The sequence below is a fragment of the Antechinus flavipes genome, chromosome 1 (assembly GCF_016432865.1).
Source record: "Antechinus flavipes isolate AdamAnt ecotype Samford, QLD, Australia chromosome 1, AdamAnt_v2, whole genome shotgun sequence".
Taxonomy (NCBI): domain Eukaryota; kingdom Metazoa; phylum Chordata; class Mammalia; order Dasyuromorphia; family Dasyuridae; genus Antechinus; species Antechinus flavipes.
In genome coordinates, this window is record NC_067398.1 from 206,751,121 (window position 1) to 206,775,131 (window position 24,011).

Below are 24,011 nucleotides of genomic sequence, written 5' to 3' on the forward strand. Positions count from 1 at the left end.
TCAAACACAAATAAAGATAGACTCTGAGGCAACATATTGACTATAAGTTAACACTATCTAAGTTGTACTGTATTTTTAATCACTTTATTGAACATTTCCCAATCATATTTTAATCTGGTTCAGGCCAAATTTGGATTTTTGCAAGTCTGACCTCTAGAGAATAAAATTCTTTATTTTATCTCATTCCACTCCATAGTAAGTATATACATATATGAATTTCCATAAATTATAGAATAATAGAAATATATGTACCAGCAATAGTTAAAGAAAACATTTCTTTCAAGAGAATAGGAATAAGAGAAATATAAATATACATATATTTTACTTCTTTATTATATGGGAGAGGTCTACGAGAGTAAGAAGATAGTGATGTTTAAAAAGAGAGCATCATACTTAATATGTTGGTCCTTATCCCTCTCACACCAATAAATTTTAAGTTGCTTTAGGAAAGGGACTACAACATTTTTAGATACCCAGCGCTTAGCAAAGTGTCTTGCAAATGATTATGGCAGTGCTGCTTTTGCAATATTAACGATATAAATAATTTACATTTATTTATATGATACATTCTGATTCAAAAATGCTTTTCTAATAGCACCCAGATCATTATATCCCCTTTACAGCAGAGAAAATAAAGCTTGTAAGAAGTTAAATGACTCTATGTTCACAAAACCAGTAAATATGAAGACTGGAATTTGAACCTGACTCCCAATTAGGTCCAGCACTATTTTGATAAAAGTATAAAATTTTTTTGAATTGATAAACCTTTTATATATAATTGGAAGTGAGAGAGGGAAGTCATCAAATGAATCATGTATTTAAGAAGCAAAAATGCTACAGGTTCATATGCATTCAATAAAAATTAATCAAAAGTATTCTTTAAAAGGCAGCAAGTTGTAACAGAGGAATAGCTTGGGAGTTAAAAAAGACTTGAGTTCAAGTCACATTTCTGAGATAACGTGGGCGATCTGATTATGTACAATTAACTTAAACTCTCAGTGTCACAAGTGTTACAAGTTAGTCTCAAACAGTAGAGGGAGTCTCCACACAATGAATTCTCTAACCCAAAGATTCTCAATATGTGGTCCTGGGACACCTTAGGTTCCTGAAGACCTTCTCATGGGACTTCTGAAGTCAAAACTATTTTCACAATAATACTAAAATGTATAGATAGATAATCCACATAAACAAAAACTCTTTAATTGGTCCTCAATAATTTTTACAAATGCAAAGGAGTCTTAAAATCAAAAAGTTTGACAACCACAGACCTCACCCACTGAAATCCAAATCCAGGTCCTAATTCAATTTTCTTAAGAGTGTGTAATCAAGAACAGTGAAATCTTTGCTTCATATAAAGCTCAAGCAAGGAAAGTTCAAAATAAATTATGTCTAACAACACTAACTCTACACAATAACAAAAAATTTCAATATTGGACATTATTAGCATCAAAAATATTTTTAAATGTATGACTCTTTGAATTGGAGAGTACAAGATAACAAATCCAGTGGGAGAGCTGTAAGTGAAAGCTTTTCAAAAGTGTATTTTTAATGCAAATACTGCCCTACTAAATGAGAATATGTGCATAAAAGAAATAAATTGCAGTTGGCATATGAACCTTACATTGAAATTTTCATCTTAGGCACTTAAAATTTCATAAATATCAAAGCATTAGCCTGACTTTTCTGCATTTTGCTGCTGTAATACTCAGAAATGTAATCTTCTAGAAAAATGGCAATTCAAGGCTTCAACAAAAGTGATTCATGATTTTATTTTACTAGAAAGCTACATTTGCCATCTAACTTTTCCTTACATTTTGAAGTAGTTATGTGATTTATTTCTGAAGAGAGTGAATTCAGTATTTTATCCAGCTGAAGTCTATATAACATAAAGTAGCTCTTTGTGAAAAAAAAAAAAAATTGGCATTATACTGGAAACAGTGTCCCATAATTAAATGAGCTGCATATGTAAATCACTTAGACTATCTTCTTTGGCAAAATTTAAATATCTTATTTCTATATAGTAGACATCTTTAATTTAAAAGGGTCCAAAAAAGAACTCTTTATTTTTCCCTCTTATCTTTGCTTCTCCTCCTATCTTCTGTAAAAGCATAATACCATTCTCATGATAGTTCAGGCTCACAATCTGAAACTTACTCTGAATTCATCCCCTATGTCTAAGTTACTGCCAAGGGCTGCTGATTTCACTTTTGTAACAATTCTTAAATATACCCCTTTTTCCCTCCTGACACTGCCATTACTCTGGAGCAGGCCCTTATCACCTTATACGTGTACTCTTGTAGCTGTAGGATCTGTCTACCTCAGGTCTACCCCATTCTTCCCTGTTTTTCTTTTAATTCTCAACTAAAAATTCCCCTCTTCAATGGGATACATTTCCTATATCCTCTTAATTCTAGCGCCTTTCTTCTCTTTTAATTTTTTCCTATTTATCTTGTATATAGCTCATTTACATATAATTTCCCATTAGATTGTGAGCTGATGCCTCTTTTTGTATCCCCAGAATTTAGCACAAACACAGCAAGTCTTTAATAAATGTTTACTGATTGATATGCAAACCTTACTTGGGTTTACTTAGTTGATAGCACAATCCTTGACAAGACTTCTTGTGCTATTTTTTGTGGAAAGATGAAGAGAAGTAGGCTAGCCAGTAGTATAATTAGTTTAATTCAGAAATGGTTGAATGCTCAGGCTCAAAGAATAGTCATTAATGGCTCCATGTTCTGTTTAGAAAACCTCTTATCAAATGCCTCAGGGATCTGTGTTTGACATGGCACTGTTTAAGATTTTATGTCATGTGTGATAAAGGTATAGATGACATCCATTTCAGATTTCAGGATAACACAAAATTAGGAGGGATAGCTAACAAATAGTTTTGAGTCAGATTTCAAAATCAACTTGACATAATAAAACACTAGACTGAATCTAGTATGATAAAATTTAGTAAGGATATAGGTTAAAAAAAAGTCAGTTTCACCAGAACAATATGAATTATGGACAGGAAGTATGATTTAACAATGATTCATTTAGAAATAATTTAGGTTTTTTAGTAGAGTGCATGCCCAATATAAATCAACAATAAGATATGACTATATAAGTTAAAAGTTAAAGCAATCGCAGGCCATTTTAGGAGAGGTAACAGTACCCAGGAATCAAGAAGTGATATTACTTCATTCAGAATTTATTGTAGCTATTTACCCATCACAGACTCATGCATTATAGAACAGCTGGTGTTTGTAAACCAAAATTTATCAATAACTTTTATGATGCAAAAAAAGATATAGCAATTGAGGATAAAAGTAAGTAAATAATTCTGATTTGCATAGTCAGCTTGATAAGCATCCCTTTGTTCATGTCTAAAATTTTTGTTCTAGATCTGTGAATATATCAATTTAGAATTAACCAGAGCATGCCTCTTTCACCCATACTTTAAACATAAGTATAACAATAACCAAAAAACTCTGAGACTTAATTGATGTGGATGTTCCATTTAACAATACAACAACCAATGTTGATCCATCCTGCGTAAGTCCTCCTACAAGGTAATGAATGTGGAGAACAGCGGCTCAATGTATTGAGAATCTTCCTTGATTTCTCTGGATATTATGAAGATACAATGGAGAATACAGATTGTTCAGAATTTTCCTTCACTTTAATCAAATGATCATTCCATTATCTTATTCAATTATAAATTATTTTGATGTATGAACTCTATCAGTTGTCTAGCTAAATTTATATCCTAATTTGAACAACAAATATTGTTTTCATTTTCTGGTTTTTCTATATGGATTTTAAGACCACTCTTTTGAGTAGTTATACTATATCACAAAAAAGAATGCATCAAGTTATTCTATATTTTGCCACTGATGTCTTCTGGTCCCCACTGCTTTCTCACTAAATTTCTGTCATTATTTCTTTCCACTTCTAAATTTCCTTCCCAATCACTTCTTATCTCATCTTTTACTTTGCCTACCTTCATCAGTCAAGATATCATAGCCAGAGAAGATATCTAGGAGAATATTTTCAAGTGATTCTGTCATGACTTCTAATCCTTCAGACACTTTCAAGAAATGCCCAATTCATATCCATAGTGGAATATGATGACATTGCAGAAAATACAGAATAACACCACACTATGTAAATTGTGGTTATAGATCTTATCCAATAGGTTATTCATTGTTCAAAATTTTAATACAAACAGCAATATCTAAGGGACCTCATTACTGACAGGCAATCCCCAACTTAGATCCTATGATGGATTTCTATCACAACAGATGAGGCAGACAAAACTATGGTATGCATACATCTCACTTGATATTAATGATGAGAAGGTGAACAAGGTTTTTACCTCAGTTTTGTCACATAAAATAGAGTTGGACCAGATATGCTTAAAGATCCCTTCTAGATTTAAACTGAAAATCTAATGATGTTATGAATAAATGATAAATGAAAGAAATATTATATTCCCTATTTCTTTAAGTCAGTTGTATGATGGTAAAGAAGTGTTCAGCTATGGAATATAGATTGAAAAAGCATGTCTATTTCCTACTAATATACTCATTAAGGATATCTTCACTGTGTGTGTAATAAATTTTTACAATTCTAATAAAATTTTATATAGATATGAAAGTAGGTCATTTTCAACTCTTTTGGAGGATCTCTGGCATCTTCCTATTCTTTGGACACTTTTTTAATCCAATCTCATAACACCTTCACAGTTTTGCTACCACCAGTATGAATTACTCTGTGCATTTGGTATAATCAATAACTGCTTCTTTGTTCTTATCCTATTTACTACCATTTCTGCCTCCTATAATAGCACATCTTTTACTGTGATATTCAAATTAATATGAAGTATCTCTATTGCTCTTGATAGTAAGAATAGTTTATTACAAAAATCTTTTTAAATTGTTCTATGGGAGACTTCATTTACTTGGGTCTGTCACCAAGCTTTTCTTAAACTGGTTTTATTCCATCCTGCTTCTATCTACTTTATGAAGCAATGCTACTCAGCCCTGTTTGTAGTGGCTAGAAACTGGAAAATGAATGGATGCCCATCAATTGGAGAATGGCTGGATAAATTGTGGTATATGGATGTTATGGAATATTATTGCTGTGTAAGGAATGACCAGCAGGATGAATACAGAGAGGCTTGGAGAGACCTACATGGACTGATGCTAAGTGAGATGAGCAGAACCAGGAGATCATTATACACTTCGACAACGATATTGTATGAGGATGTATTCTGATGGAAGTGGATTTCTCTGACAAAGAGACTTAACTGAGTTTCATTGGATAAATGATGGACAGAAACAGCTACACCCAAAGAAGGAATACTGGGAAATGAATGTGAACTATTTGCATTTTTGATTTTCTTCCCGAGTTATTTTTACCTTCTGAATCCAATTCTCCCTGTGCAGCGGGAGAACTGTTCGGTTCTGCAAATATGTATTGTATCTAGGATATACTGCAACATATTTAACATATATAGGACTGCTTGCCATCTTGGGGGGGGGGGAGGAGAGAGGGAGGGGAAAAAACGAAACATAAGTGATTGCAAGGGATAATGTTGTGTAAAAATTATCCTGGCATGGATTCTGTCAATACAAAGTTATTATTAAATAAAATTAAATTAAAAAAAAATTCTAAGTTACAGAGAATAGCTAAGGCAAAGAAAGTTATGATAATGCATTTCTTCATTCTCTTTTGGGACCTAGTCTCTTATTAAATCAGGTGCCAAAATCAAGCAGGTAGGTAAGCTCTACATTTCAATTTCTCAACATTAAAATAACAAAGGATAACAGAAGATTTAGAACTGATTAATTTGATTACTTATACATTATTTCCTTGCATTTACTTATATCAGTATGAAATTGACTATATTTAAAAAGATGCACTGATATTAATAAAATGCAGTTGTCTACTGTGTTAAACAGAAGTGGCTTTCATAAAATAAAAAGTCAATTCTACCAGAAAATTAAGTAATAAAACATGTTTAAAGCACCAAAACATTATAGTAATGTTCTTTTATTCTCAACTATCATAAGGAAGAGATTATATATGAAGAATCATGCTGAATACTGTTGAAATAAGAATAAGAAAATCTGTGTTCTTTCTGCTTTTGACTGCCACTCATTAATTTTGTGACTTTAGAAGGTTACTTAGTCTTTGGACCATTTTTATATGTAAAATGGAATAAATTACCTTTCATATTCTTTCTAGTTCTTATATTTTATTTGGTTAATTCACACTACAATGTTTGGTATTTTTTAGTCATTTCAGTCATGTCCAACTCCTTGTGATCCTATTTTTTTGTTTCTTTGTTTGTTTTGGCAAAAATACTATAGTGATCTATCATTTCCTTCTCCAGTTCATTTTACAATTGAGGAAACTAAACCAAACAGAGTTAAGTGATTTGCCCAGAGTCACATAGCTAGTGTTTGAGGCCAAATTTGAATTTAGGTCTTCCTGATTCTAAAGCTGGCACTATCTACTACACTACCTAAGCAGCCCTATATTACAATTATTAATATATTGATTATTGATGCTTTTATATGTTACAATCTAAATCAATAGAAGACAAAACTTAACCCTATTCTGTTCAATACTTTTATCAATGATGTGAATAATGACAAAGATGATATGATTAAAAAATCTGCATAAAACATGGAATTAAGGGATATCCATTGGATTGTGGAATCTGATTCTGTAACCTAATAGCCCAAATTTAGCATGAGGAAGTTTAATGCAGACAAACGAAAAGTCCCGTTCTAGAATTCAAAAATTTAACTCTACAAGCAAAGGTTTGTGAATATATAGCTAGTCAACAGTTCAAATGAAGATGTGAGTAGTTTAATAGATTAGAAGTTCCAATGAATAAACAAGGTGATATATAAGCTCATTAAGTTAGTGATAGCCTAGACTATATTAACGACACTCAGAAATAGTAGACTGATGGTCATATAACTTTGCCCTGGTAAAATAATATTTGGGGGCAGCTAGGTGGTACAGTGGATAGAGCATCAGCCCTGAGTTCAAATCTAGCCACAGATACTTAACACTTCCTAGCTGTGTGACCCTGGGCAAGTTACTTAACTCCCACTTGCCTCAGCCAAAAAAAAAAAAAAATTGGAGTTTTACATCTTATTCTGAGCGCCATATTTAAGAAAGAAAAGTCACAAACCAGGGCACATCTAGGGGAGAATAACAAGTACAGTGAGCTAGCTCAATATATTTGATTATGACTAGATCATTACATAATCAGATGAGAAATATACATATAAAAGAATTTGTATAATCTAAACCACTACATAAATGTTAGCTACTATGATATAAATAGATTGCTGAAGACATCTGGGATGCTTAAACTGAAAAAAGATGATGATGGAAGCAAGATAAGATTGTTATTTTTAAATATATGAAGCAAAAATTTCATTTTAAAGAATTGTACTATATGATTTCAAAGGCTTGAAATTTTCAGCTTGAAATTCTCAGATGCCATGAACTCATTATTGGAGAGCTCTGTAAGGAAGTACTTCCTAAACTGGGCTTAACTGTTCTCCCTGTGACCTATTGGTTTTAATTCTACCCTATGAGGTCAAATAAAATAATAATTTGATTATTTGCCCTCTAAAGTTGTTTCCTTACTGATAACAACTTATGCACCATGGTTTTATTTAGATCTGAGACATTATTTTAGAGTATTTTGTTAATAGGCAGTATGGTTGAGTATAAAAAAATGCTGGATTTGGAGCCAGAAGATCTGTGTACCTTGGGCAACATTTACTACCTCTCTGACACTCATTTACCTTGTCAGTAAAGCAAAGACTAGTTGATGTTTTTACATCCTATTCAGCTCTAAATTTATGACTGTAAGTTCCTATATACAGATTTTATAAGCATATTGAACCATTCTGTAGATACTATTCAGAACCCTCATTGTTATATTATAAGAGATTTTATTTTAACATTGTTTGGAATTCTGTTCAAAGTAAAGCAATAAGGAATGCAAAGAAAATGGTGGCCCAGTGCTAAACCTTAAAAAACAATATCATTCCATTTTGATAAATAATTTTCAAGCCCTTCCCTAAACACTCTAACCTAAAATTTTTAAAGCGTTAAAGGAATGTTTCTCCTTCACACACTACAAGTTGTGTAAGCAGAAAAGAAGAGTAGTTACAGGGTGACAAGAAGGTGCTTTTCATCCATGACAGTACCGATGTAGAAATCAGAGATAATATTATGAATATGGTGACAGTGATAGGAATAGTAAAGGAGGTGGTTTTCTTGCGGGTTGAGAAAATGATTAGGGAGAAGGCTGAATTAGTCTTTGATTCAGTCCTAAAATTTACAGAAAGGAATATACATTATAGTCAGCCAATAAACATTTATACTCTCCGTGATGTTTTAGGGCCTCACATGTTTCATTTTACCTTTTTGAGAGTCAAGAAAACAACCAAGATGCAGTTTATCATGAACTTTTTTAAGATAGCAAGTTCCATAGCTATTGTTTGATAACTCTTTGTTCCATGTCATCTATAACATATCCTCATTACTATGTTCTTAATAACATGCAAATCACCTAGAATACATTAACTTCATTCTACAAGAACTACAGATAACAGACATCTTACCATAGTCTAAAGTTTATTTTGAGTATCAAAGATTAAATCATGAAATCTCAGAATTTAAAGGGACTTCAAAGTCTATCTAATCTAATTACTATCTGAATGAGACTGCCTTCTATTATGTTCCCAAGATGTAGTTATTCACTTTTTGCAAGTCAAGGGGAGATCACAACTTCCCCTTTTGAATAAGTACTATTATTATTTCCTTATAACAAACTAAAATTTGCTTTTCTAAAACTTCCTTTTTTTTTTTTTTAAATTGCATCTAATTCTCTCTAGGATCAAGTAAAGCAAGTCTAATCCCTTTCCTACCTCTTGTTGAATCATGTCTGACTCTTCATGACCCCATTTGGGGTTTTCTTGACAAAGCAAAAGTAATTTGCCATTTTCTTTTCCCATTCCTTTTATAGAATAGGAAACTGAGGCAAACAAAGACTGAATGATTTGTTCAAAATCACAGTTTGTAAGCATCTGAGATTGAATTTGAACTTGCTAAGAAGAGTCTTCTTGACTCTAAGTGTGACATTCTCACTGTTCTCCTAAGCTACCCCTTCCTATATGACAGCCGTTCAACAATCATGTTCTTCTTATATCTTACTCCCCAAAATATATTTTGTGTAGTGATACTGTCTGCCCAGGTGTACCACAAACTTGATTTTTCATCTTTCAGCTCCCTGTGTTTTCTCTATCCCCCATACCTGAAATGCTTATTCCTCCAATTTGACTATTGATCACCCTGGATTCCTTTAAGTCCCAACTAAAATCCTACTTTCTACAGGAAGCCTTCCCCAACTTCTATTAATCCCAGTGCCTTTCCTCTGTTAATTATATCCTATTATGTATGTTTGTTTTGTGTACTATGTATTCTTTTTTATGTTGTTTCCCCTCCCCCATTAGACTATAAGCTCCTTGAAGGCAGGAATTGTCTTTTACCTCTTTTTGTTTCTCTAGCCCTCAGCACAGTACCTGACAAATAGTAGGTGCTTTAAAAAATGCATGTTGAATTGAATTGAATGTTCCTCCTGTCTTTTCTCTAGCCTAAACATCCAGTCCCTTCAAATTCCCCTCTCGTGGAATGGTCTCAGAGTTCTTCATTTTATCAATACTCTTCCCTTGAAAATGATACTAGAACTGAATGTAGCATGTGAATAATTTTCATGCAAATTATAAATGTCTTTAAGGAGTATTAGGATGTACAGATTGCATTAATATTAATAAGAGCTACCAGTTATATGGAATTGTTATATGGAGTTAAGATTAGATTCTACTCTGATGGTTCGTACTTTTGTGATCCTGAGCAAGTCATGTAACCTCTCTTGAGTTTCTGGAAAGTCTCTGAGACATATCCAAAGTTTTGGATGAGCTAATCTGTATAATTATACAACTGTATACTGTATAATTTAAAATGAAATTGATATATTGACTCACAAGCATATGATTTCCCAAGTAAACAGACTTACAACATAATTCTGGACTTTTAGTCTGTTCTATTTTAATATTGTCTACTAAGAATGTAAAATTGCAATGGTTCTTAAGAAAAAATAGAATTAGTGCAAATATATTTAATGGAGTAACGAATTTATCACAAGATGTGTTTCTTAGAAATATTTATTTTTGTTTCTGTTGTCTCTCTGATAAAATACAAACTACTTAGATTGACATTTTAAAATCTCCATAATCAATGTTCTAATTACTTCTTATTTTAAGTTTTGTTTCATACCTTGGCTCTTTCTGCTTTAAACTGGTCTGATCACTATCTCACAGATGCAACATTCTATTTCACCTCACTCTCACACCTTTGCATAAGTGGTCATCTTAACATGTGATGCTCTCCTCTCTCTTCTGCCATATAGAATTCTTAATTTTCATCAATCCATTTAGTGCCACCTCCTACATGAAGGTATTCCTAATCCTTCTGATTATTGATGCTATTTTACTCTTAGATTTATTTTATATTAATTTGCACATAATTTGAATTAAATTACTTATGAACATGTTGTATCTCTCCCTTCCCTGCCCTAGAAATCAGAGATGGCTTCATTTTGGTTTTTGCCTTCTCTACAGCTAGCGTAGTACCTTACAGCTAACACAGTACCTTAGACATTGTTATTCAATCCTTTCAGTCATGTGTGATTCTTCATGACTCCAGAAACTATAGCACACCAATACTGTCCATGGGGTTTTCTCAAAAAAGATAGTGGAGCAATTTGGAATTTCCTCTTCCAAAGGATTAAGGCAAACAAATTAAATGACTTGCCCAGAGTCACACAGCTATTAAGCATCTGAAATTGCCCTTGAATTCAGATCTTCCAGGCTCCAGACCTCAGGCTCTATTCACTGAGCCATTTAGACCCCTCCACTGGATTCATAGGAGCACAAAAAGACAGATAAACCAAATAACCCACATATAAAAGATGTTTAATAGTTAAATGGTTGATTGAACTGGATTCATTAAAAACTTGTTTTTTTAAGATCACAACTAAATTAATACGTTCTGAATTAATGATAAATCTTATTTTCTTAATAAACCTAAATACTTGATTCTGACTTTTGAAGAACTTCAGTAAATACGGGTGCAAATACTTTTTTTTATAAAATGTAAAACATTTTTCAATTTTTGTTAGCTGAATATTAAACTTTATTTTGAGTTTATAATATCATGTAACAGTATTCTTTTTGCTGAAGCAACTGGGGTTAAATGATTTGCCCAGGGTCACACACATTGGAAGTATTAAGTGTCTGAGGCAGAGGGTCACAGTCAGTGGGGAAACTCTCAGTAAGGTATAAGACCCTTCTGCTCAGAGGGAACCTGCTAACAATTGGGCTCCCTGTTTCCCCTAAGGGCTCTCTTCTCTCCTGAGAAGTCAGGGGGTGGTGACAACCTGTGTTGAGATTGAAACAGAGTGATACCAGGTGGCAAACTACATACAATAGCACTGTCCCACGTGCACAGTGTTGTTTTTGTTACATTATCTAAAGGGGAAAGTTCTTGAAATAAATGGACTTCTAACAATGCTGGTACCTTCTCTTCGATGTGTAATCTTAAAAGAGTTGCCTAAAACAGAAATATCCAAAACAAGGCCAAACCAGATTTAAATGTAATTTGGGAATGTTTAACAAAATAAATTTAAAATACAATATAACACTGATAATGTTCATTTATAATTTTTAAGTCAATATGCCACCAACAGGGAAGCATTTCTATTTGTTTGACACCACTAGCCTAAATCACTAAGTTTAAGTGATTTGTGCCAGTCATAAAATCAGACTTGACTTCATATCTTCATGAGTTCATTCTCTACTACATAATACTGCCTATTACAGAATTGATTAGGCATAAGCAATATCAATTCCTCATATTCAGTCAGCTATTACAAAGGTGAATTTCTAATAAATATTTTAGCATTTTAAAAGCAGAGTCAAAAGTATTTAAATATCTTTTCCAAGTTCAGTATCTGCTGCAAAACAAATAAATCTGTACCAGACAAATATGTTCTAATCTCTATGATTAAATTATCAGATGAATCATAAGATGATGACAAACTGCCTTTTTTAAGGATTCCCAGAGTTTAAATGTCACAAAGTTATTTAGTCAACAAGAATTAAAGAAAAAGGATATAGAACAGATGGCTATTAACCTAACTGAGGAGAACACAGTTTAAAACCATTTCATTTGGGTCCCATACTAGTTTTGTTTCTATATACACCTTGGAGGTACGAATTGGGGGAGGGCAGGAAAGTAGGGAAAATGAGAGGAGTCATAAATCTCTTACTTTGAAAAAAGTAATCTCTAAGTCTATTTGGTTTTAATTGCTCACCCTGGACATGTGTTGTCATCTTTGTTTGATCTTTTCCAAGCTTCAGGTCACCTAAACAGACAAAACCACATCAGCTGATTAGAGAACAATGTTTATTCAGTCATTAATTTGTCATGAGTTTCTCACCACTTAGGTTTAATACATGATCAAAAAATATTGGGGAACTAAGAGGAATGAGACTTTTCTTTACATTTATGATATTACTATTTGAAAACTCTCTTATGGGAAGAAGGACATTGTATTATATGGTTTCAAGAGATGAAATGGTCAAAATATTAATTTATAGCATCCTACTATCTGGTGGGATATTTCTCTATATTTAACATGGATGATTCATAAACAAAAAAGAAAAAGAAAAAGCCCTATCACATTTTATTATTGGGATTGTATCCAAAGACTTTCTAGCTGGAACTTACACTTTCCTTGACAGATTTTGAGAGATAAAAGTCAACTCCATACTATGATGAGTTATCAGTGTAGGATAGCCTCGGATAGCCTCTTTATTTTGGTTTAGAAAGACAGTTTTACTGTGACTTAGAAACTTAATTAAAGCACAGATGACATAGATCATCCAGGAATGGATCTAATCAGAAAGGAAAGTGGGTCTGTTATATATATAAAACAATACAGACAGTAACGGCAGTGTTAATTTGACTCTAGAGCTGGAGGAGGATAGTGCACAAATATGGCTGAAACACTCAGCCACACAAGACACAAATCAGAGAAAGTATGAGAAAATCCCTGACTCCTCTCTTTCGGGGAAGGTCATCTTCCAGGATAAAACCCTTTTCTATGTGAGCCTAGAATAGAACCCCTTTGTTAGAATAAGTCGGGGCTTCAGGAAACTATAAGTATTATATTAATTATGTGAATAATTATTATTATTATATTAAACTCTATAATGATTATAGAACTCAAGAGACATTATGGGAAGTAGTAGAAGGTTGATTTTAGAATTAAGAAGCCATGGTGTCAAATCCTTCCTCTGACACATATTACATGTATAGTTTTGTGACCAGAGGTAAATCACTTAGCTTCCCAGCATCTTCTAATACTATATTATGGATGAGTTACTATTCAGTGCATAGCACACACAGTAGGTACTTAATAAATGTTCTTTTTACTTGCATATATGAAGGGAGTATCCATTCAGGTACTTCCTTTAATTGATCAAACTGAAGGTTTTGACCTCTATACTTACACATTTTCCAGGTACATCCTCCCTCGTTTTGTCTTATTTCTTTTCCTCTTGAAGTATGACAAGTTTATAAAGATATACATATGCATAAAGATGTACATATATATGTGTATATATATATTACATACATACATACAATTCAGAATTAGGGCAATATAGATGCATATATATTCTGAATTATAACATCTTTTATGTAATAAAGAAAATAAAATATCATATATATTGTTTTTTAGGGTAATCAAATAGTTTTTATTGCTATATCCCTATTATTTTTTCCTTCCCTACAGCTCCCACCCAAATTTTGCCTCCCTTACCCTCACTAATATTTTTAAACAATAAAATTTTAGTCATTTGTCTTCAATTTTAAATATCCCACCAAAAAATCTATGTCACACCCTATAGAAGAATTTGTGGAAGAGCTTAAATGATGCTGGTTATTTATGTTAAAATCTATTATAAGAATCTCTCATTTTGATGCACACTTAGAGATTCTGATATACAAAAGTATATGTGCTATGTTAGAACAGAATGAAAGAATATTAAGTTCAGAATTCTTATTATATAAAATTAAGACTGTTTTTCTCTAATTCCCTCTGCTCAACCCTACCCTTAAAATCAACCCAACATCATTCTTCCTTTTTCCTCTGATCCAGTCTCTGAGTAAAAGGTGATCCTTCTACTTGTCAGACCCTGTATTTAATCCCTTAATCCTATTTGTACCCATCTCCTCCAGAAGTCTGTCTTCAAGGATCATCTCCTGCCTTTGTAACTTCAAATTTCTCCTCTCCTTAGACTAATTCTTCCTGTCTACATATATACCCAGATTTCCATCATCCTTAAAAAGCTTTCATTTGATGCTACCATACATACCCTTAATCAATTATGCTCCAACTGTTTCATAACCAAATTCCTAGGGAAAACTGTCTACACTTATTGCCTCCACTTTTTTTTTAACCTCCAACTCTCCTTTCAATGCTTTGCATACCAGCATTCATTTCTATGACTCAATAGAAATTATTCTCTTCAAAGTCATCAATGAGTTCTCTTTCTCTCTCTCTCTCTCTCTCTCTCTCTCTCTCTCTCTCTCTCTCTCTCTCTCTCTCTCTCTCTCTCTTTACATCTTTATCTTTCCTTACTTCTGTGAGCACAGCCTCTTTTGGGATGTTCTCCTCCCTGGGTTTTTGTGACACTGCTCTCCCCTCCCTATCCTCCTTTTTTGCAGGATCATGATCCATAATCTTACTTTTACATGTAAGTTTTCTGAGATGAATTTTTCACTCTTTTGTTTATGTGTTGTTTCTCCCAATAAAATGCAAGTTTCTTGAAGGTAGCTACTTTTTTTTCTCTTTATTTTACTAGAGCCTAGAAGGTGTGGTGTCTGCCACTATATTATTCTAACTGCCTCTCCTTATTTTGTGACGTGGAAAGTTTAAAAGATGCAGATTTATGTGACCAACAATTGTCTGGGAATTTAGAAGTATTCATTAATATATCTTACGTAACTCAGAATCATAGATGCAAACTGTGTGTATGTGTGTGTGTGTTAGAGAGGAACATCATAAAAAAGAAAATACCTTAATAGGTTGGGTTGTAAAAATAAATGACCTGCTGTGGCATCTTCAGTAACAGCTTTCTCCAAAGTGGTGCATATGAGAGAATGAGTGGAGAAATAGAGGGCACATAAGAGGCTGCAGCCTGACCCCAAACAGGTATGTGATCAATCAATGGGAAAATGGGAAGATCTCTTACCCTCTCCAGTATCATTGATACTGGGGCTTGTGATAGAGTTTCATCAACAATCATACCTCCTCTTATCACCAGATACTCTCCTTCTATACCTCTTTCTTTAGCAGTAGAAGATACCAACATCTCCACTTCTGCTTTGGTCACTGGCTCCTCAGGGAAATTATAAACTTGCTATTACTAGAGCTAGCATGGCAGGTGCTACACAAATACCACCGAGAAGATTCCATGCTTGCTCAGCCTTTCTATCTACCCTTTCCCCACTTATTACTTCATGATTCCCATATACATCTCTTGACCCTATTCTCTGAGTAATAAATAATAATATACTTTGAACTGCACAAGATAAGAAGGCATAAATGAGTTGTGGTCTCCACAACAGAAACCATACATTTGCTTATATCCTACCTCCACCAATCTTCCAAAATTCTTCATTAGTATTGAGATACTACCAACTTTTGGTAATCCCTGGTCAATGCTGGTATTATTTCAGCTCTGCACTCAGATTAATCTCATATATCCAATCAGCCATGTTTTTTTTTTTTTTTATATCTAGTTCTAGTTCTTTTGCACATACCTCTCACAATCTACTCCCCTGGTTTAGGTCTTTTTAATCTCTCATTCACGTATTATGGGAGCATCCTAATTGATTTTCCAGACTCAGAACTCTTTCCTTTCCAACTCATTCTTCACACAGTTGCCAATTATTTTCCTAAAACACACTGACCAAGTCATTCCCCTTCTTAATAAATTCCTAATGACTTTGGATAGAATACTGTATGAATGTTATTCACCCTTTTAAAAAATGTTTATTTGAAAGGTTTTATGATGTATATAGTTATTAGTATAATAGTTTGTATAGATAGATAGATATATTTATTTACAAAAAATTATATATATGAATACATATTTTGATTGTATGAATAATTTTTTATTGATAAACATGTAGGATCAAAAAATTTTAGAGATAACTATTCTAAGCTTTCAGATTTCTTGGCCCTCCAATTTTTATTTGCTAAGATTATTTACCACTATCACTTGCAATGCTCTTCCAATCTAACTTCAATTCTCTTTTCGTTTCGCACATACAGAGCAAAATCAGAAGAGAGAATACTGATTACTAGTTCCTAGTAGCAAAATTCAGAGTAAGAATTGTGCTTCCTTGCCCCTCCCCTTATTCTTGTTTTCCAAAATTTGTTTCAATAAAGGGCTCATCAGTACAGTATGAAGCAGTCTTACAATAAACATCTAGGCTACTTTCTCTAGTAAGGCTAGATGGGAGGAAAAGAAGGCATAAAAATGAACATGATGCCTACCGTGTGCCATGGCACAGTGATAAACACATTTTACAAATGTTATCTCATTTAATCTTCATGACCCTGTGAAATAGGTTCTATTATCTTCATTTAGAGTTGAGGAAAATGAAATGAGGCAAATAGAGGTCCAAGGTCACACAGTTATTGTTTGAGATTAGATTTGGGCACAGGTTTAACTGGCTCTAAGCCCAGCATTCCATCTACCAGCTGCCTCCAAAATAGATCCCAGGTCAATGCTTTCCACCAAAATGAAAACAATCACAATAAAATCTCAAGAACCCCACTATTTGAAAGTAGCCTTTTGGAGATGGCTATTCATCATATTTTTGTTTTGTTTTTTTTTACTCTGTTCTGAATTGTCATTTTTGAATCTCCAGGTTATGATTCTGGCTATCATCTTGGATCTTTTACCCAAATGGATTATGCCTCACATTTTACAGATCTTGCCTCTGAGGATTTTGTCTTATATGTTGATCTCCAATGAGCACCTCAGAATTCTACTGCATGTTATATCTGAATACAAGGACTATAATTGTATACATGGTCATTTAAAAAAAATTTTATTGTTTGATATTTGACAAAATGAGTACTGAGAAATATCTAATAGGTCAATGTGTTTAGGAGCTAATGACAATAATAAATAATTCTCTCTTAAATAGTATTATAAGGTTTCCAAAATATTTACATATGACAGTAGCATGTATGTTGCTATTTAGAGCAAAGTTTGATTGAGGATCACTTTTATCCCTTCAGAATTTATCACTTCCAAACTAGGACCTTTGCATCCCATAGGGCTTGGCTCTAGATATAATGTTTGGCATTCCACCTTTCTGCCATTAGGACAGTCACTCTTTAAAAAAAATATTATTCATTCATTTTAATATTCTTTTTAAAATTTTTGAGTTCCAAATTCTTTTATTGTCTCCCTCTCATGTTTTCCTCCCCAAGAAGGCAAACTATATCAATGATACATGTGAAACCATGCAAAACATGTTTCTATATTAGCCATACTGCCAAAAAAAGCAAGAAATACAAAGTGAGAAAATTATATTTCAATTTTTCATTCAGAGTTCACTAGTTTTCTCTTTAGCAGTAGATAGCATTTTTCTTCATGAGTCCTTTGCAATTGTCTTAGATCAGAGTAGCCAAGTTTTTCATAACTGATCATCATTATGGCACTGCTGTGCACAGTGATCTACCAGTTAATCTCACTTCACTTCCCATCAGTTCATATAGAGATTCCCATGTTTCTCCTGAAACCACACTCTTTATCATTTTTCATATCATAGTAACACTGTATCACAATCATGTGCCACAACTTGTTTAGCCACTCTTCAATTGATGAACATTCCCACAATTTACAATTTGTTGCCATCACACACAAAAAAGCTACCATAAATATTCCTTTACATATAAGTCCTTTCTTTTTCTTTGATTTTTCTGGGATATAGACCTAGTAGTGGTATTAATGAGTTAAAGGATATACAGAGTTTAATCTAGTTCCAAATTATTTTTCTGAATAATTAGACCAGTTCACTACTCTACCAATAATTCTTTAGTGTACCTTTTTTCCCTCATTCCCTATAATATTTTTCATTTCTGCTAAGTATGAGGTGGTGTCTCAGATTTGTTTTAATTTGTATTTAAACAATAGTGACAGAGCATTTTTTCATATGACTATACAGAGCTTTTATTTTTTTTCCTCTGAAAACTACCTATTTATATCCTTTGATCACTTATCAATTAGGGAAGGGCTCTTATTTTAACCAATTTGTCTCAGAATATACTTGAGAAATGAAGCCTTTATAAGAGAAACTTGGGGTAAAATTTTTGATGTTATTTTATTGTCTGCGGTACCTTTTAGCAAAACATAGGTTCCCTAATTATTTATTTTATTAGATTTATTTTTGTTTTTGCTTTTGCTTGAGGTCATGATTATTACCCCTGTAATTCTTTAGTTCAGCTGAAGGATATTCATATCTGTTCTAGTCCCTTATTTTATTTTTCTGTGTGTTTCTTGAAAACAACAAATTGTTTGAATGTAATTTCTAATCCATTCTGCTATTCCCTTTTGTTTTATGGCTGAGTAACCAAACCTTGTATGGAACTACAATTCACATGCTTTTTAGCCTAGGGGAAAGCTAGCCCCCATTTAGTCTATAGTATAATTATACTATGGACAAAATTCCTTTCTTTGCTCTTTTGGAAAGCTATAAAAAAATACAGGTTATTAATAAAATCACAAAAGCTCAGAGCTCCTGGATCAAAAATGGTGGTTACTAGGGCTGGATTTGACCCTAACCTATTTAAATTATTTTATGTTCAGACAATGATGAGTCACTACCATTTCCCCATTTGTACTCTCTGTATTCAATTAAAGACATCTAGAACTAAAAAAAAAAAAAAAAGTCAAAATCAATATTATCTTTAAAGAAAGCCACCTTTAAAGAACTACTTAAAATGGCAAACTACTTTAAAAAAGTAACAAGAAGAATTATATATAGCACCTGTTACTACCTATAGGCGGGCATGTCAAGAGGAATTTCAGGGGAGTAAAACCTTTCAGAGCTTTCTTCAGTCCTTAACACAGAGAGTTTAACTGGCGGCTTCAGTTTTAAGTTCTTAATGCCAAGATGCCTGCAGGGATCCTCGTCCCTGCTCCCGTGGTTATCATCTGTTTTCAACTGATACAGTTCAGCTCTCCTCTCTCTCTTGATCTCTCTTCTTGATCTCCCATTGCAATACACCCTTTGGCTTCAACTTCTCTCCTAGCGCATTTGGGAATCCTTATGTATGCCCCTGTATCTCCCTATCCATTTATCTCCCTCTGTCACTCTTACAGAGTGATTTTAAATCTGCTGCTGCATTAGAAACTCCACCCTCTAGTTCAGAGACAACTACCACTGAATCTCTTCCCAGCTGAAGAAGACCACAAATTTCAGAATGTGTCCATGAAAGCTCAGGCTCTTACCCTGTCCCCCACAGAGCAGTCAGCATTTCAACCTGTGAGAGTCTCATTTGAGACTCACAAAAACTTTATGAGGCTGGAACAACAACTGTTATTGTCTCCCTTTCACAGATAGGGAAACTGAGTCTCAGACAAGTTAAGTGACTTGCCCATGTACCATAAGTGCCTAAAGCAGAATTTGAAACCAGGTTTTCTTGAGGTCATGTCCAGAATACTTTGTGACTTAATTTGTGCAAGTTGCTATTGATAAAAAAATTATGAAGATATGATCTCTGCCATCCTAGAGTTTCTAATCTGCTAGAGGAAGAATGACAGGTATAAATATTGATAAGGACAGGATAAGAACACATCAGAAGCAAATATGGTATAAGAAATACAAAGTGAGAGACATTTCAGAAATTCGGAAGTTAGGGGAAAGTTTAGTTTTCTGGAGGAAGGACCATTATAAAAGGAAGGATTTCTACAAGAAGAAATAATCTAAGCATTAGAAAGTAAGGCAGGTGGAATTATAAGAGCAAGGAATAGTGTAACTTAACATTTTCCCCTCTCTGAGCTCTAATTTCCAGATCCATAAAAAGCCAAATGGGATATCTTGGACAAATCTGTATGAGTTGCATTCACAAGAGAATTTATAAGGTTTCTTTTATTGTCATTTTTCAATTATGTCCAACTCTTCATGACCTCATTTTGGGGTTTTCTTAGCATAGATTCTAAAGTAGTTTGTTATTTCCTTTTCCTGATCATTTTATAGATAAGGAAACTGAGGCACACAGGGTAAAATGACTTGCTCAGGGTCACATAGCTAAGAAACTTCAGAAGCCAAATTTGAACTCCAGAAGATGAATATTCCTGCCTCCAAGGCCAACACATTATCTACTATGTCACCTAGCTGTTCTATGGGGTTCTTATATACATATGATATACTCAGATTGGCAGTCTTATTGTGAGGAAAACACTTTGTAAACCATAAAACACTAAATAAATGAACTGTTACTTGTGGCCTTCCTCTCTACACTCAGCCTCTTTTCTAAGCTAAACGTTGCAACTGCTGAATAACCCGAAGCATGTCGCTTACCTTCTCAACCTGTTTTCTCATCTATAAAACTAGACTAGATGACATCTAAGATCACTTTCAGCTCTAACCTTCTAGTATTCAATGATTTATTCTAAGATTCTCTGAAAGGAAGAACTATATATTCTATGTCTTTGTATCCCCTGCCAGCACTAGCATAATGTTTTGCATCTGATATCATCACTTCTTGCCTAGACTGTTATAAAGGGACTGCTATCCCTCAATAAATATGAGTTAAACAATGAATACATCTATGCTTGACTAATTAAAATAAAAGCTCTTTTCTTCCCCATCCCACTCCTAGCTATCCAGAAGCAATCTATTCTTTCAGGTTTGAATCTAAGAGGTTGTAGACTAAAAGAAAATGTAATGCTGATCCTGAATTTGTCTGAGAAACCACTTGTTATCACAAAAGATAATAGAATACAGTAAATTAAAATTTATTTTCTAATTTTTCTACTGGTACATCTCCAAAATCCTTCTTTGTTTTTCACTCATACTGTGCAATCTTTAACTTCACTGATCTAATTTTCTGTAAACGACCCCACTTTGGTACCCAAAGTCATTCTTAATCTTTATTACAACTTGAATCCTATACAGAATCCACTATAATCAGATTATTCTAACATTCTTTGGAATTTCCTTTGCCCTTGTTCCTGCATTCTTTGTTTTGACAACTTTAAGGCAATAGTTCAACCTGCTATGTCACCAGTATGGCAGATCATGCTTTTCCATCCTAACTAGATAATTAAGGGTTTATTAAAAAAACACAACTCTCCTGCATCTAATTTTATATGCAAAAGAGAATACAAAATATTTATATATACATTGTATATTGTATGCATGCTATATATAGATTCTACATATTTATTCATAAAGCAATATAAAAAGCCTTTGTTCTATTTATTTTTAATATCTTTTCTTTTAACATATATATTTAAAAATATAACTCCTTCCACATCATCTACATCTACAGCTACTTGGATGAATACATTTCATCAAAGCCATTTCATATAGTTATTTCTTAATAAAAGATAATAAACTGATAATGTATTAATCTATATTATGATAAATATAAAATAATACTAGTGCTTTTAAAAATACAATACATAAAAATCATGACAGTCTTTTACAGCTTTTGAAGAAACAATTTATGAGTAACGGTTATAAGACACATTAAAGTAGTTTCTTGGTCTTGAAGACTGAAGTTTGCTTAACTTCTCTGCAACAGTCTTCACATTCTGTAGTTCCAAGGTACATTTCATACTTCCTCCTCCTCCTTCTTCCCATACTCTCATATTCCAGACAGTCTGCATTATCCAACTTACTGAATTTCTATGTACCACCTTCCAAGCCTGGAAGAGACTCATAAAATCATCAAGTCACTCTATCTTTTACCTGTTCAAATAGCTTTCCCTAGTCAGTCTCACCAGCTAGAAGTAATTTCTCCCTCACTAATCACTTACCCTGTAATGCTTGCATAAAATAATTGAATTACTATTGCTTGTACATATGTCTTATGATCTGTATAGATTGTAATCTTGAAGGCAGGAATCACTTTTTCTAACAGTAACAGTGATGATGATGACTATGAGAGCAAACAGTTAGATAATGGCTTTAAAATCTGCAAAGATTTTTTATACATTATTTCCCATCATAACAACCCTGTGCTGTAGGTATTTTGGAAATGGAGAAATTAAAAAGAAATCACAGAGCTTAAGTGAATTATTTATTAGCATGTTACTAGTAAGTGGGAAGGGCATTTCAAATCTAGGTATGTCCTGACTCCAAATCCAGCACCCTTTGAACTATAACTACCACAGAAGTATGTGTATAGTAGGTGCACAAAAAATGAATTAATGAATAAAAACAAAATTTCAATTTAAAACTGTCATGGGCCAAAGTAGCTGAAAATATGATGCCCCATCCTCTGATTTATTAAAAACATTTTGCCTTTTAAGGGGGGATGGTTTATTTTTAACTTTAAATATCTATATTAGAGAAAAGGCATGATATATAAAACAATTGTTTATAAGCAAATATTTTATTAAATAGTATCACTATTGGCATGCAAACTTTTAGTTGTACAATTTTCCTATAACTTTTTGCAGCTCCAGTAAGGAGGATGTAGATTTCTTAAATTAAAGGATTAAAATTAGCTCATGTGATAATCAGGAAATTCCTTTGAGGCCATCCTATCCAAGCAGACTGAAGGCAGATGGTGCTGATGTGTTCAGCATAGAGTAGTGTTGATCACAGAATATCTGCCAATCAAACACTTGGGAGAGAAATGAGCTCCATCTGTGTTTTAATTACTATAGCAAAACCATCCAGTGTAACTATCAGAGCTGTGCATTTTCATACAGTTCAGGAGAAACAGCACAGATTTTCTTTCATAAAAGGATAAAATTGCCACATACTGAATGGGCAACAACAATAACAAAATACAAGTACTAGTAATTAAGAATAAAACATGCCATCCAATGAAACCATGAATTTTCTCCTTAAAATATTTTCATTTTTATTGTAACTCTTTTGGTCTAGCTCTACATCTAATAGAAGTCCCCAACTATACAAAGGTATAAGGTAAGAATGAAGTCCAAATAGGTCCAAATCTTTGTAATATTTTAAGATCTTAAAACAGTATCCTATGACAAAAATCAGTGTTAGAGAGGCTATCAAAGAATAAGCATAGTGTTAATGGAGCTGTAAGATGAATTAACCTTTCTGGAAATCATTTTGAATTTATGAAAGAAAAGTGACTATACTAGCCATATTCTACCTCAGGAATCCTATTATTGTTTTTGGGCACAGATCCAAAGGATGTTAAAGATTCAGTGCAGTACTCTTCATGGTGGCAGAGAACTAGAAACATAATTGAATCCCATTGATTGGGGAATAATTAAAATATACACATATACATAATCTGTGTAGTCAAAAAAAGAACATATATGAAGAATTAAGAGAAATAGAATATCTTTTTCAACTGCCATGAGAATGAACCAAGCAGAGACAAAAAAAAAAAAGATATACACAATGTCAATGAAAAGATTACTTAAAATGAAGTTATACTCTGAAAAATGTAAAATCCAGTGAAGTGAGATAATGAAAAAATTCTCCTTCCTTAAGACAGAGAAACAGAAACCTATTAGAACAGAATAGTGCATATGTCATATGCAATCAACTGCTTCTCCTTAATTGTTTTCATAAATTTATTATAATGTATAGATCAAAAGCATCAATAAAACCCTTTT

The 24,011-nt window shown here is 33.1% G+C and overlaps 1 protein-coding gene across 8 annotated transcripts in view; it reads right to left on the minus strand.

Moving 5' to 3' along the window:
* The window catches only part of PAM (peptidylglycine alpha-amidating monooxygenase), a 355,927-nt gene that overhangs the window by 263,769 nt on the left and 68,147 nt on the right, over positions 1 to 24,011 (minus strand). For 6 of the 8 annotated variants that reach the window (XM_051995235.1, XM_051995226.1, XM_051995250.1 and 3 more), the window contains exon 2: positions 12,461 to 12,511. The exons of the other annotated variants lie outside the window; for them this stretch is intronic. The gene's annotated coding sequence lies outside the window, so the exon portion shown is untranslated. The remainder of the gene's footprint in view (positions 1 to 12,460; positions 12,512 to 24,011) is intronic. 8 annotated transcript variants of the gene reach the window in all.